A 12,420-nucleotide genomic window follows, 5' to 3' on the forward strand; every position below is an offset into this window, starting at 1 on the left:
AGTGTTACAAAATCTCTGGGCCTGTAAACTAAAAATACGGGGTGTGTTTTACTCCCCGAGGCGCACAATGATTACACACTTTGCACTAATGCAACAATTAACTAGACTATCCAATTTCCGTACACGTTTGTGAGTGTGTGTATGTGTGTGTGTGTGTGTGAGCGCACGCCGATGACAAGCCTACAAGCATGTAAGTGTGTCGTGCCTGTAAACCACAGGCAGAGATGACATCACCTCACGGTCCGCAGATTAGCCTGTTAGCTCGATGGGAGACACAGCAGACAGCTCAGCCAGGCTGGTGTGTGTTTATCACTCGGAGCAGAAGTGATTACCTCCAACATGCTGTACGTGTGTTTAGATGTGGGGAAGTCGCCACTGGGGTCAGTCTCTCTCTCTCCCTCTCTACAGCACAAGACAGGTGTAATGAGCGCCCTCTTAATGTGAACCGGAGGGGAAATTCTCCAGATTGGACCCCAGCCAGAGCTATCCCAGACATGATGACGGACATAGCAGGCACCAGGGTTCATACGCGCATTAAATTATCCCTCACCCACGCATGGTTGTGTATGTGTGTGTGAGGTCAGGCTCGTGTTCACCAGGTTGTGTTATGTCTGGAAGACAAAGCCTCTTCATCTTTGTCTTTGTTTAAAAACCATATGAAGCAGCCATTTAGTTTCTCCTTCCATCAACCACCTGGAATCCGACTGCCCAGCTAGCTTAAAACCCGTTTTAATGTGGCCAACCAGAGGAGAAGTTACGTGTTTACACAACGGGGTCGAACGCTTCCCAACCCTGGCGTGGCAAGATGAAGGCAATGGACCTTACCACAGGGGCCGCGTTTCATTGGCTAATGCCCATTTCACGTCACAGCGCAGCTACCACAAACACAAGCTACAGTAGTAAATACATTGTGGACTAGCAGACCAGCAGAAAGTTTTTGCGTCAGGACTCGAAAAAGAATGGTTCTCCACTGTCAGTGGGGTATCTGTACAGGCGATGTCAGGTATCCTGATCATATTTGTGGAACTAAAATTCACAGATTTCCAAAATCTGAAACGGAAAGCCTTGCTTGGATCAAAGCTTGAGCACGACCGCATTTGCAGTTCAACCGTCGTAAGATCAATAAGAACAAAGTGTCTCCTGGTGTAAGTATTATTGCTTTGCTTTCTTTGTGTTTAGTGAATGAAAAAAATAAAGTCAATAATAAACACATCCATTATAAAAACCTTTTAGCCAAGTACAGCATAATGGCGGTACCGATACAACTTCTCCACCTAGAAGCCTGTCTGTTACAGCCTTACGTTAGCTGAACAGATCAATATGCAATGTGTACCGTATCTGACATATATTAAAGATTTTATTTAACCTGAAAAGGCTTTTTACTAAACTGTAATCGTGTTAGCCATGCTAGCTTTTACTAAACTGTAATCGTGTTAGCCACGCTAGCACCGAGTAGTGTATAAGGCCTAGGCATACTCAAACATTTGCCTGAAAGAGAAATCACTGATTTCAAAAATAACCCTCAAAATCATGAATGTCCGACTCACCCAGCCTTGCAAGAACAGTAGGCATCAGTGATCTTGTCCACAGCTATATTTCTGCTGAGGGTCTGAGGATCTGCTGTTTTCCTCATCGACCGGTAGCTTTTCGCTGTGGACAATGTTGGAGGCTTCGCGTAGCTCAAACACCTTGATGTCGTCCAAAAAAGATGACATGAACTTGTTGGTTCCATTGTCGTGGCTTATATTTTGTGAAAATCCGGCAGACTACACTAATCGACTCAGAGAGTCAGTCGAAATGAAAGTCGCCATGTTGACATAGAAACTAAGCTCCGCGAGACTTTGTTTATGAGACATGCAGTCATGTGGGATTTTCGAGGGCGTTTCTGGGCGGAGCTTAGTAAGGTCGATGTTGAGCGCAGTTATGATGAAAAGAACTGTGCCAATAAAAGGTACCAAGTACCAACGTCGATGTTGACGTGTGAAAATTTAAGAATTGTCTTTTTCAGAAAATTTCATTCAACCGTCATTTATTGCCATATTTCATATAGTGTTCATACAATGCCATCATTACGTCATTATAGAAATATCCTTTTGTGTTGAGACGCTGTTTATAGATGACTCAGGAAGTGCTTTTATTTTGAAGAACAATAAATGTTTTGCATTCAAGTAGGTCACACCAGTTAACATAAACTGTATTGTGCAGTAGATGGTCAGTCATTTCTCTTTTTTCTCTTTGTGATTCAGATGATTTACAAGGAGAGAAGCAAAAATCTACTACACAAATCCATCCATCCATCCATCCATTTTCTTTACACCCCTGTCCCTTTGTTGGGTCGGGAGGGTTGCTGGTGCCTCTCCAGCTAACGTTCCGGGCGAGAGGCGGGGTCACCCTGGACAGGTCGCCAGTCTGTTGCATACTACACAGATATTAATTTGAAACATTTAAGCCGAAATGTGAAACATGTTCCCTCCCACGTTATAAATCACAACCTGAAAGAAAAGGGTGACGCTGTTAAATGAGGGTGAATGTTGAATTTCAGTATGAGGAAGTGCTTTTACTTTGAAGAGCCAAAGTGCATTTGTAATGATGATATCCTAACAGGGATAAGCAAAGTTAACTTTGTTTTCCTTTGAAATGATCAAAAATAAATTAACATACAGTTCACTTAAGATTGACTGCAGAACAAAAGGAAATCCTGAGTTGTCAATTTAATTCACACTTTGAATAAAACCTTCAGTTTAGCCTGGAAAACGACAACGGCAAACGCTAAAGTTTTTTGCTAAACCTGTTTAGTGAGAATTATATTTCCAATGTGCAATAAAAGAGAAGTCGACAGATGGACGGATGAATGGATGAATGAATGGAGGTCAAAGGCAGCTATTAAAAAGAAGCTACCAATCAGAGTGAGCGCTCTGTGGGGCAGGCGGCCATGTTGGCAGGGGCAAGTCAGGACCCCAGTGAGGGATGCACTCCCCCGGTACAAGACTGCATTTCTCTCAATGTGTTGTGTTTTCACATCGTCTACCTAACTGGATTTTAAACATACGTGCTCTAGCTGTTTTTTTGTTTGTTTGTTTTGTTTTTTTTAATTCAGCAAACAATCTTTACACCCCTGTCCCTTCAGATAACAAATCCCCTGGGCTGAGAAAGACCGCCCAAAATGAAAAAAGTAAACAAAGAAACGACTCGTTCTCTGAATCCTTCCCGTTACAAACACATGGTCCTCAGCCCCTGGGCCAGACTGGGTGGTAGCCCAGGGCCCCGAGTTTGGGGGCGGCAACGCTTTTTTTAATAATTTTTTTTATTTTTAAGAGATAATTTTCAAATTTTAACATTCATTCTAATGAATCTACTCTACTATTTGAAAATTATGAGGTAATAGTAAATTTTTGGGGAAATGTCATTGACGTCTTAATCCAACTTTGCATCAATTCTGACTTGCTGGTGTTTCATCTAACCCAGTGTTTCTCATCCCTGGTCCTCACCGCCCCCCTGCTCTGCATGTTTTAGATGTTCCTCTATTCCAGAATAGCTGATTCAAATGATTGCATGACCATCACGTTCTGCAGAAGCCTGTTAATCACCGAGAGACACAATTCAGGTGTGTGGCAGAAGGGAAATACCTAAAACATGCAGGACAGGGGGGCGGTGAGGACCAGGGTTGAGAAACACTGATCTAACCTGTCACTTCAACAAGGTTCAATGACTGGAACCGGTTGGCGAGGTCGACTCTGTCCTCGGAAACGTTACCAAAACGGTCACCTTCACCTGCTGTTAGCAACCGTTAGCAAGACTGAAGCTCTCAGTCTCACAGGGAGGATAAAGGAAAACATTAGCAAGGAAGTTATAAAGGATTTAATAAAAGTTTTACTAAGGCTTTTTATGACACTGTATTTTTGGTTCAGTTAGATTTATGACATCTTTCCAATCTTTCCAAATGGTATTACTGAGGGTAATTGACAATAGGTATGTTCCTTTGGGGATCCTCAGTGTGTGTGCAATATTCTGCCCGTTCTCTAAAACATCCCTGATATTCCTGGCAACAAATTTCCAAAATAAATGTTTTTCAAGATGTTATTTTTAACATTATTGTGATTAAAAACAATCTAAAAGAAGCAAACAAAAATCTCTAATGGAGATTATCTTAGTAAGGTAGCTTATTAAATGGGTCAATTTAGGCAATTATAGTTACCATCTAAGAAATGAAAATCTTGTTGTTTCAACCTGTTTATGTTGAATGCATAAAAAGATTAGTTTTGTTTTTTTTATAGTAGGTGATTCATCATTTTCTCAGAGTGTACTCAGCATATTAAGCTGGATTAGGCTGAACCAGTGCCCTGTTTTATAGCCTGACTCACCTCTATTAAACCCAGAACTGCTGAGCCAATAAATTGCTAGAGAGCATGTTAATAACCTTTGGCTACCAGATGTAAAAATTAATAATGAAAGGTCTGCCTCTCCATAGGTATTGTTTTCGCCATGCAACCAAGTCAGACAACGTATCTGCACCGACTGCGCGGACAGCGCTGCGCTGGGACAGAACTGTAAATCCGAGCAAAAGTTAAAGGAATGTCGACGGCGCCGCATTGGAGCCAAGACAGGGATTCATTTGAGAAATCCTCACGATAAAGTAGGCAGCTGGACTGCAACGTTGTGATCCAAAAATTCCAACATATTTAGACTTGATTTGAAGAAAACAAAATACCCAGCTGTTGCTCTTTTTTCTATATTTCATACTTTAGAATTTGAACAAAACTCTATTAGGTTCTGACTTGTTTGTATGACTTTGAACTTAGATAACTTTTTGTGAAATAGGCCAAAATTTCCCAGTCAAAAAGATTCAAAAGGGGCCAAATTATATAAATATATATACTAAACATGCAATCCTTCAATTGAACAAATGAACTAGTCAGATTTGTTGCTGATAAGAATGTGTGAATTATTCTTGATGCGAAACTTTAAAAGGTGTTCTGCAGGTTTGGCATATCAAAAATAATTGTTATAATTTCCTAGGTATCAATTGGAAAAGAAAATCTAACACCATTTAATCAATTCGGGTGAATAAATCAGGAATCAGGTCACTCTTTCTTTGAAAATACTTGCTGTGTTTAGCAAAATTTATTAAATGAATTCAAAGCAGGTTTGAGTATAAAAAGCAAATTCTTCGTCTTATAGCCAATATTTTACTTGCTTGTGATAATTAAAGATAGAGAAAGTCTCCGTGTGTTTTTTAAATCAATGTCTTTCTGTTAAGCAAATTTATTCTCGAAATGTCAACTATATGGTCATTTCGGCGGAGGGAAAAATCTCCCTACTGGTTGAGAAAATGCCAAGTTGTTTGTTTAATTCTAAGCAGCTCAGCGTTGAGAATGTTCTCAATGGCCAAAAATCCCCTCGAAACCAGAATTTGTTGTTACTGAATCTTCTTAAAGCAAAACACAACTTATCCTTTCCACCAAAAGGCAGCTCGCCATTGTAGAATTTTTTTGGACGAGCTATAGACATTCATCATCTCCTTGTAGTCGTTGTTGCGGCGCTCTGCGAACCGGGAGCCGGCCGCAAAGCCAGTCATGACTGCGTCTCATCCGTCACACGAACACAATGCCCGGCTCGGTGCTATCTCGTTCCCACAGCTTACAGCCTTTTCCATGACCCAAGCCAAAGCGAACATATGATACGGGCCTTATCGCACATCGCAAACACAGGCTGCCTATTGTGGGCCGGTGGAACCCTTCCATCATTAGCATACAGCTGTGACTCCAGTGACTCCAGGTCCGGCTTGATCAATATTCAAACGTGTCTGACGCAGCAAAGACAAAAAAAAAAAAGGGGGGGGTTAAGAGAACCAGAAACGTGAGCTCAAACGAACATGCAAACATGTTCAGCTTAACGAGTCTGCAGTCGCTCAGGGACCAGACAGAGAGCCGAGGGGGTGGAGGGGAGAGTGCAGCTGCAAAACCAACCGTCTGTCTGCCGTTCATTCCCCAGAGACTGACCTCCAGCTCACTACAAATGAACAAAAATAAATAAATCCCGCCGCAGATTCTCAGATTCTTTCTCCTCGTTTCACCCCACAGGAGGGTCCAAACGCCCCTCCCTTCCTTTCTTCCTTTCTCTCCCCTTCACAAGTCATTCTTTTTTTTTTTTTTATTTGCACAACTTTCTCTTCAGACAAGTTTCGGGCGAGGCTTTGTTATCGCAAAAGACCCCACCATGCTGGTTTCCCTGTAAACAGAGCTCTGCTTTGCCGCTGGAGGCAGATGTGTACCCTCTCTCCCACCACCACCCTCCCCCCAACCGCCACCCTCCAACCCCCCGAGGGGAGACTCATCTCCACAAACCGCAGGGAGTACAGAGGACATGGAAAGTCCAAAGAGAGAGAAAAAAAAGAAAAGGAATGGCTGGGGGTAGTAAAGAATAGCAGAGGGAAGGGTGATTAGCTCCAGTGCTGCCTAATCTAATCAGCGCGCATGACTGGCTCGGAGTGCTGCATTTGAGCGCGGAGACGCATAGAGAGTAATAAAGTTCTGTCAGGTTTCGGAGGGTTGGCGGGGCGGGATTGGCTGATTCGGTGCGAGAAAAGAAACACGAGGGCACGAGGAGAGGTCACTGCGTGAAAGGACAAGTCAGGTTGATTTCATCGTGGCAAATCCCCCCCCGATAATATACCCATTGTGTCGTGTTAATTTTGCACTCAACTCCAATTTAATTGTCAGCGGGTGGCTCAAAGTAACATATATAAGGGCGAGGTCTTGACCTCCGTGGAGTTCTCCGCAACAACATTGTTCCTACGCTGGCTAATTTATATGGAGCCATCGCACATATATGCAGTGATCTGTTTGTGTGCAGAAGTTGTGATTTGGGAGTTGGAATTCCAACTTGGGACGTCGGAAGTTGCTAACCTCAAAATCCAATATGACCACCACCAGGCCTGTCACGATGACAAAGTTTGCTGGACAATAAATTGCCCCAGAAGTTGTTGCGTTAATATTCTTCTTTCAAGACCATTTTCAACTAATACAATGGTATATCGGTGGAAAAACACATTCTCAAAGATCAATAAACTTCAAATTCTAATGAGCATTTTACCCTGAAACTGGAAGACATTGAAAAATAAATAAACAAAACATCAGAAAAGGCAAATAAAATTATTTATAAAGTCAAAATTGTCCTTTTAAGGTTGAGACCAAAGCACCAGACTGAAGACTTTTGTCATCTAGTTTTTTCTAGGTTCTAAAATTCAAAAGATGTGTTTAAAGGAATTTGTAAACGGCGCGCAAGGTTCCAGTTCAAGTTTGACTAGTGAGAGTATTTTGGTTTTTATGCTTTTCTCTAATGAGATACTAAGGGGGGGAAAACCAATGAAAATTCTCCACTTTTGTATTTTCACAAACAGCAAAAAAAGGTTTTGTTAATGTCAAATTGTGTCCAAATAGAATTTTAATAACTCAGTTTGGAATGATCCAAATCAGGTTTAGAGAGCATAACTAAAATTTAGACTTTGACATCCTCAAATCTCCAGAGCAAAAATAAAGCTATGAACTAGCACCTCACCTAAACGTGGGCGGGAAGCTCTGGAAGCTAGTTTTAGCATCATTAGCTGATAATGAGGCTACCGCAGCCACTTTTACAGCTGTGATTGGCTAAACGTTAGCCAATCACAGAATTGTAATAATATCTAGCAATGCCACATTACATTTCTGTCATCCTGTCAATTTAAACACGGTGGCAACTCCTTCAATGTTTTTTATACCTGAGTGTTGTTAGACTCAAGTGGCCTTTAGTTGCCTCTGTTCACAAATCAGGGAAAATAGAAAAAAAACTTTTTTTTTACATCAAAGTAAGAGTCTGAAGAATTTATAAAAAGGGTGTCAAGTTTAAGACCCTCTAACTCTAATATCTCATTTTATCTCAAGTGTTTGAGAGAGCAAACTGTCAAACAAACAATTGTTGTTGTGCTTGTATTGCTAACAGAAATTAGCCACAGGGCACAATGGTTAGCATATGTAAATTATATTCCACACGTAGTGTGTGACGTCATTCCCAAATGACTGGTCGGGGATGGAGCCTCACATTTCTATCCCCATGTGAGGCTCCTAGCTAAACTATATCCCTCTTAGCTTTCGCTGCTAGCTTGTTTAACAACAGCTGTTTGACGTGATGCTATAATCTTAGAAGATAGTTTCAAACTACCCTATGTCAGATCGTTCAGCAAAGTTGCTTTTATGTTTAGCCGAACAAAAACTGTGACAGCTTAACAGGACAAGAACCAAAAAAACTAAATAATGTGTCTCAGAAGTCTGAGAGGTCAAGCGTAATTTCTATGAAGTGAGTCCATTAAAAAAACAACTAAGTCTGACACACAGCAGCTTTTAACTCTGTGGAAAAACTCTCCATAGACCCTTTGAGAGGAAAAAAAAATTTACGTAATGTGACCCAACTAGCAAGAGTTCTCTTCCTCGCATTACGTCACTTTTACAGGCAAATAAACAATTCTACTGGTAACATAAAAACTGTGTTTTGAAGGTTCCATGAGAAAAGAAAAACAAAACCCTAGCTTCTCTTGCTAATTGTTTTATTGACACAAAATTAGCTCACTTCCAAGGGGTGAGCTAATGACCTGAAGAAGTGCTTATAATAAAATCAGATATGAAAAGAAGAAGCTAACTCTTGTCTCAGTAGTTTGAGGACGTGTGATGCAAATGAATGAGCCTTGTTATCAGGTCCATTTCCATGGAAAGATATTCATCGTTGGGTTTTTGCTTCAAAAAAACAAAAAACTGTATTCCAGATGTTTAACTCCAGTTGACTGGAGTCGTTTAGGTTAACCTTTCTGCCACAGGAGCAGACATTCAATTAGTGAATTTCACACTTTGGTCATAGCGACACTGTGGTCTCGGTTTTGGTTTCAATCAGCCGCCGGTCGGGACCCAGGTCTCATTCCCGTCTGTAGACCCGCCCGACAAAATCTGCTCTTGTGCATGGATAAGTGCGCAGGTATTAGGGAGTCAAAGAAGTGCTTGATATTTAGCTGAAATCATTCACTAAAAATAGTCTCCCGTCCCGGAATCGTGCACTGACCAGCCCCCATAAAGCGTAACCAAGATCCTGGACTTGTGACAAAAGCTTTCCCTTAAAACTCAAAGAGGCACGAAGAAGCAGATGATGCGGTTTGTTTGAACAGGATCGCAGTTAAAAATCTGTTTGTTTCATGGGTTTTTTTTTTTTGGTAAAGTGTAGTCAAAGCAATGCTGACTGCATCATCTGCACCAAGCAAAGGAGGAGGTTGGTAATCCTTTTTCCTTGCTTTGAAGGAGAAGAAGATAAAATTGACTTTTCCGACGCATCTGCAGTTCCAGGCTGCTGCTGGAGAGACAGAAATGTGTGTCTTTGTGCTTTTCTTGAGGGTTAGGTACAGGAGAGCGGCACTCAGCAGAGCGAAGAAACGCTTTGGGATTTTTAATGGGCCAAACACTGAGCCTTGAGGAACCACGTGAAAGGAGAAGAAGATAAAATGGACTCTTCCAATTGGATTCACGCATCCAGGCTCCTGCTTGAAAGACAGAAATGCGTGTATTTATCCTTTTTTTTGTGGGGTAAGTGAAGAAAAACTTTGGGATTTTTAATGGGCCAAACACAGTACCTTGAGGAACAACAGGCGATTTCAAATTTCTCCCTGACGGTGCTATCTTTAACCGAGATTTTAATCTCGGGCTCGACTAGATAATTGCACTCCTTTAAGTAAAGAAATCACAAATAGGTTGTAGCTAATTACCGTTACAAGCGCCAGACCACACTTTTACTGCTGCAGCGCTTTAATTTCACAATTTCACAGCTGCAAACGTGACAACAACAAAACAATTAAGCACGCTTAAAAAACAAGAAGTGACATTAGCAGGAGAGCAAAGAGACGAGAAATGCGCAAAGAATAAGCTGCAGCGTTGAGCGTCGCTCAATACGCACCCCGCCCTGAAAGGACGTTTCTCTGTCACACACAAACACTGGTTTACAGCCGGTGATGATGAAACTCAACACTACAATCAGACAAAGATCTGGGTCGCACCTTGTCAAGAGCGCTGACAGACTTTCTTCTGAAGCCATAACAGAGCAGCAACCTTAAACCATTAATATGCCTTTAGACACATGCAGGTGTTTGAGGGTAATGACGCTTTTCCTGGAAGGCATCACTTAAAAAAAAAAAAAAGACAAAAAGATTTGCTTGTTTTATGGCTTAAACCAGGGGACAAAGAAGACCGTCTTTGTGCCGTGTGAAAAAAAAGAAATTTCCCCGTAAACTTAATAACTAGTTGTGCTGTACTCTCAGCATCAACAACCCATTCAAGGTCTTGCCACTGCATCTCAATTAGATTTATGTCCAGACCTCAACTTGGCCACTCCACCTTCCTTCCTTTTTTTTTTTTTTTTTTTTTCCCTTTCACCATTTATATGTGGTGTTCTTTGGATCATTGTCCTACTTCACAACCCAAGTTTTCCTCTGCTTAAGGTCAGAAACTTCACATTTTCCTTTGGAGCGTCCTGGCAGAAAGGAAAATTTGCGGTTCTATCAGCTGTTGCAAGTCGATCGCAACCCCAGACATTCACATTGCTACCGCCATGTCTGATTGTTGACGTGATGTTCGCTTCCTGTCGGATGTATTCCAGTCTTATCCGTCCACAGAGTATTTTCTCAAAAATAATTCTCGGAGATTGTGATCCTGTTTGGGAAACGTGAGACGAGTCTTTGTGATCTTCGGGGTCAGCGGCAGTTTTCACCTTGCAACTTTTCAGCGGGTGACATTTTTGCCCAGTCTCCTTTTTCTGTTTTGTTGTTGTTGTTAAATTGTGACCAGGAGCAGCTGATTAGCATCTCAAAAGCTCACGATACCTAAACTACGACCCTGAATTCCAGAGGCTTTGAAAGACAAGGTTCCCAGACAGAGAGCAGGACCAATGAGCAGAGAGAGAAGGAGGAAGTTCAAATCGTTTCTCCAATCGAACAAAGGGTCATAACCCCAACTTCAACGTCTCTCTGCCTGGATTTCTGACCGTACGGCCAGACAGAGATTAGCAGTGCTAACAGGACGTATTACTGTGGGATATTGTCTCTGCTGCCTGGGTATTGAGCTATTAGCATGTTGTAGCAGTCATGAGATTGTCATACAGCAACAACCTTCAGTCAGAAGCTCCCTTGGGTTCATAGCAAGACTTACTGCTACAGGATCTCCTTGCTACCTACATCAACACCATCCACCGTCCACTTGGACCAGATTTGAATTACAACAACATTTAATTTCCCATTGGGATAAATCAGGTGTTCTTGAAATTAATTGACTGACCTTAGCTGAGAGAAGAGAGGTCCAGTTTCTCTAATCTAGGGGTCTGGCATTAATCAGGTCTGGCTGAGGCTACTTAAATTAAACTCCAAAAATCTTTTCAACTCCATAAAGTAAATAATCATTCGAACATTGCATCTTGAATATACTCAGCATGTCTTTGTATAATATTAAAATTAGCTTGATATTTGAAATATTTAACGTGACACTCAAAAAAAAAAAAAGCAAAAACGGACTAAACCTGAAGACTTTTTCGTAACAATGATATCTGATTGTGTCGGAATGAATTCAATTGATTTAAGTTGACTTTGAACTAAATCATATATGATGTAGCTACACATATAGACTAGATATATTTTCCCAAAAAATGTGGTTTTTGCATTTAAAATACACATCTTTTAATTTTGTTCAAAGACTATATCATTTTTTTTGTTTGTTTGTTTATATCTGTTTTACTTTATGACAGCACACACGGGAAAATAATACGAGTCGGAAAATATACAGATTTCCCACTTATGATTATCGGAATCGTTTCCAATCGTCCTGATTTGTATCGTTCCCGTTAAACCCTGAAGCGTTTCCGATGGATCCGTACATTTGAGCCTTTGCATTGTTTGGCACCGCATCAGTTCGCTCGGCTTTCCTGCCACGCGTTTCCCTTCAAAATCACGCAGCCAGCACAGTGGAGACACCGAGGCATAAAAAAGACCACATCTATACCGATTGAAAGCTACAGGGGGTTAAAAAAAAAAGGAGGAAAGGTCTATATTGTTGCCACAGACGGAAAGTTAAAGAAGAAGTTTGGAAACATTTCCCTTCAGACGCGCATACTTACTTACGTGGAACAGCGCGGAACGAGACGCCCTCTGATCCCTGCGAAGGCTCAAACTTCCTCTCCACTTTCTCTGTTTGAATTAAAAGTGTCGGGTTTGACGACCGGGACTTGGTTATGGCGTGACTTTTCTCGTCGTCAGGCTGTCTTCATCCTCCTCCACGTTTTGTCCGCGGCTCGCTGAAGAATGAATGGCTCGGTCCGCCTCCTGTGTCTGTCCAGCCAGACTCTGCTGACTGACTGACTGACTGA

At 41.6% G+C, this 12,420-nt stretch overlaps 1 protein-coding gene across 1 annotated transcript in view; it reads right to left on the minus strand.

Moving 5' to 3' along the window:
• lhfpl2a (LHFPL tetraspan subfamily member 2a) overlaps positions 1 to 12,420 on the minus strand; it is a 49,635-nt gene extending 37,215 nt beyond the window's left edge. The window contains exon 1 of the mRNA XM_008423419.2: positions 12,176 to 12,420. The gene's annotated coding sequence lies outside the window, so the exon portion shown is untranslated. The remainder of the gene's footprint in view (positions 1 to 12,175) is intronic.

This window comes from Poecilia reticulata, linkage group LG12 (genome assembly GCF_000633615.1).
Source record: "Poecilia reticulata strain Guanapo linkage group LG12, Guppy_female_1.0+MT, whole genome shotgun sequence".
In the NCBI taxonomy this organism is placed as follows: domain Eukaryota; kingdom Metazoa; phylum Chordata; class Actinopteri; order Cyprinodontiformes; family Poeciliidae; genus Poecilia; species Poecilia reticulata.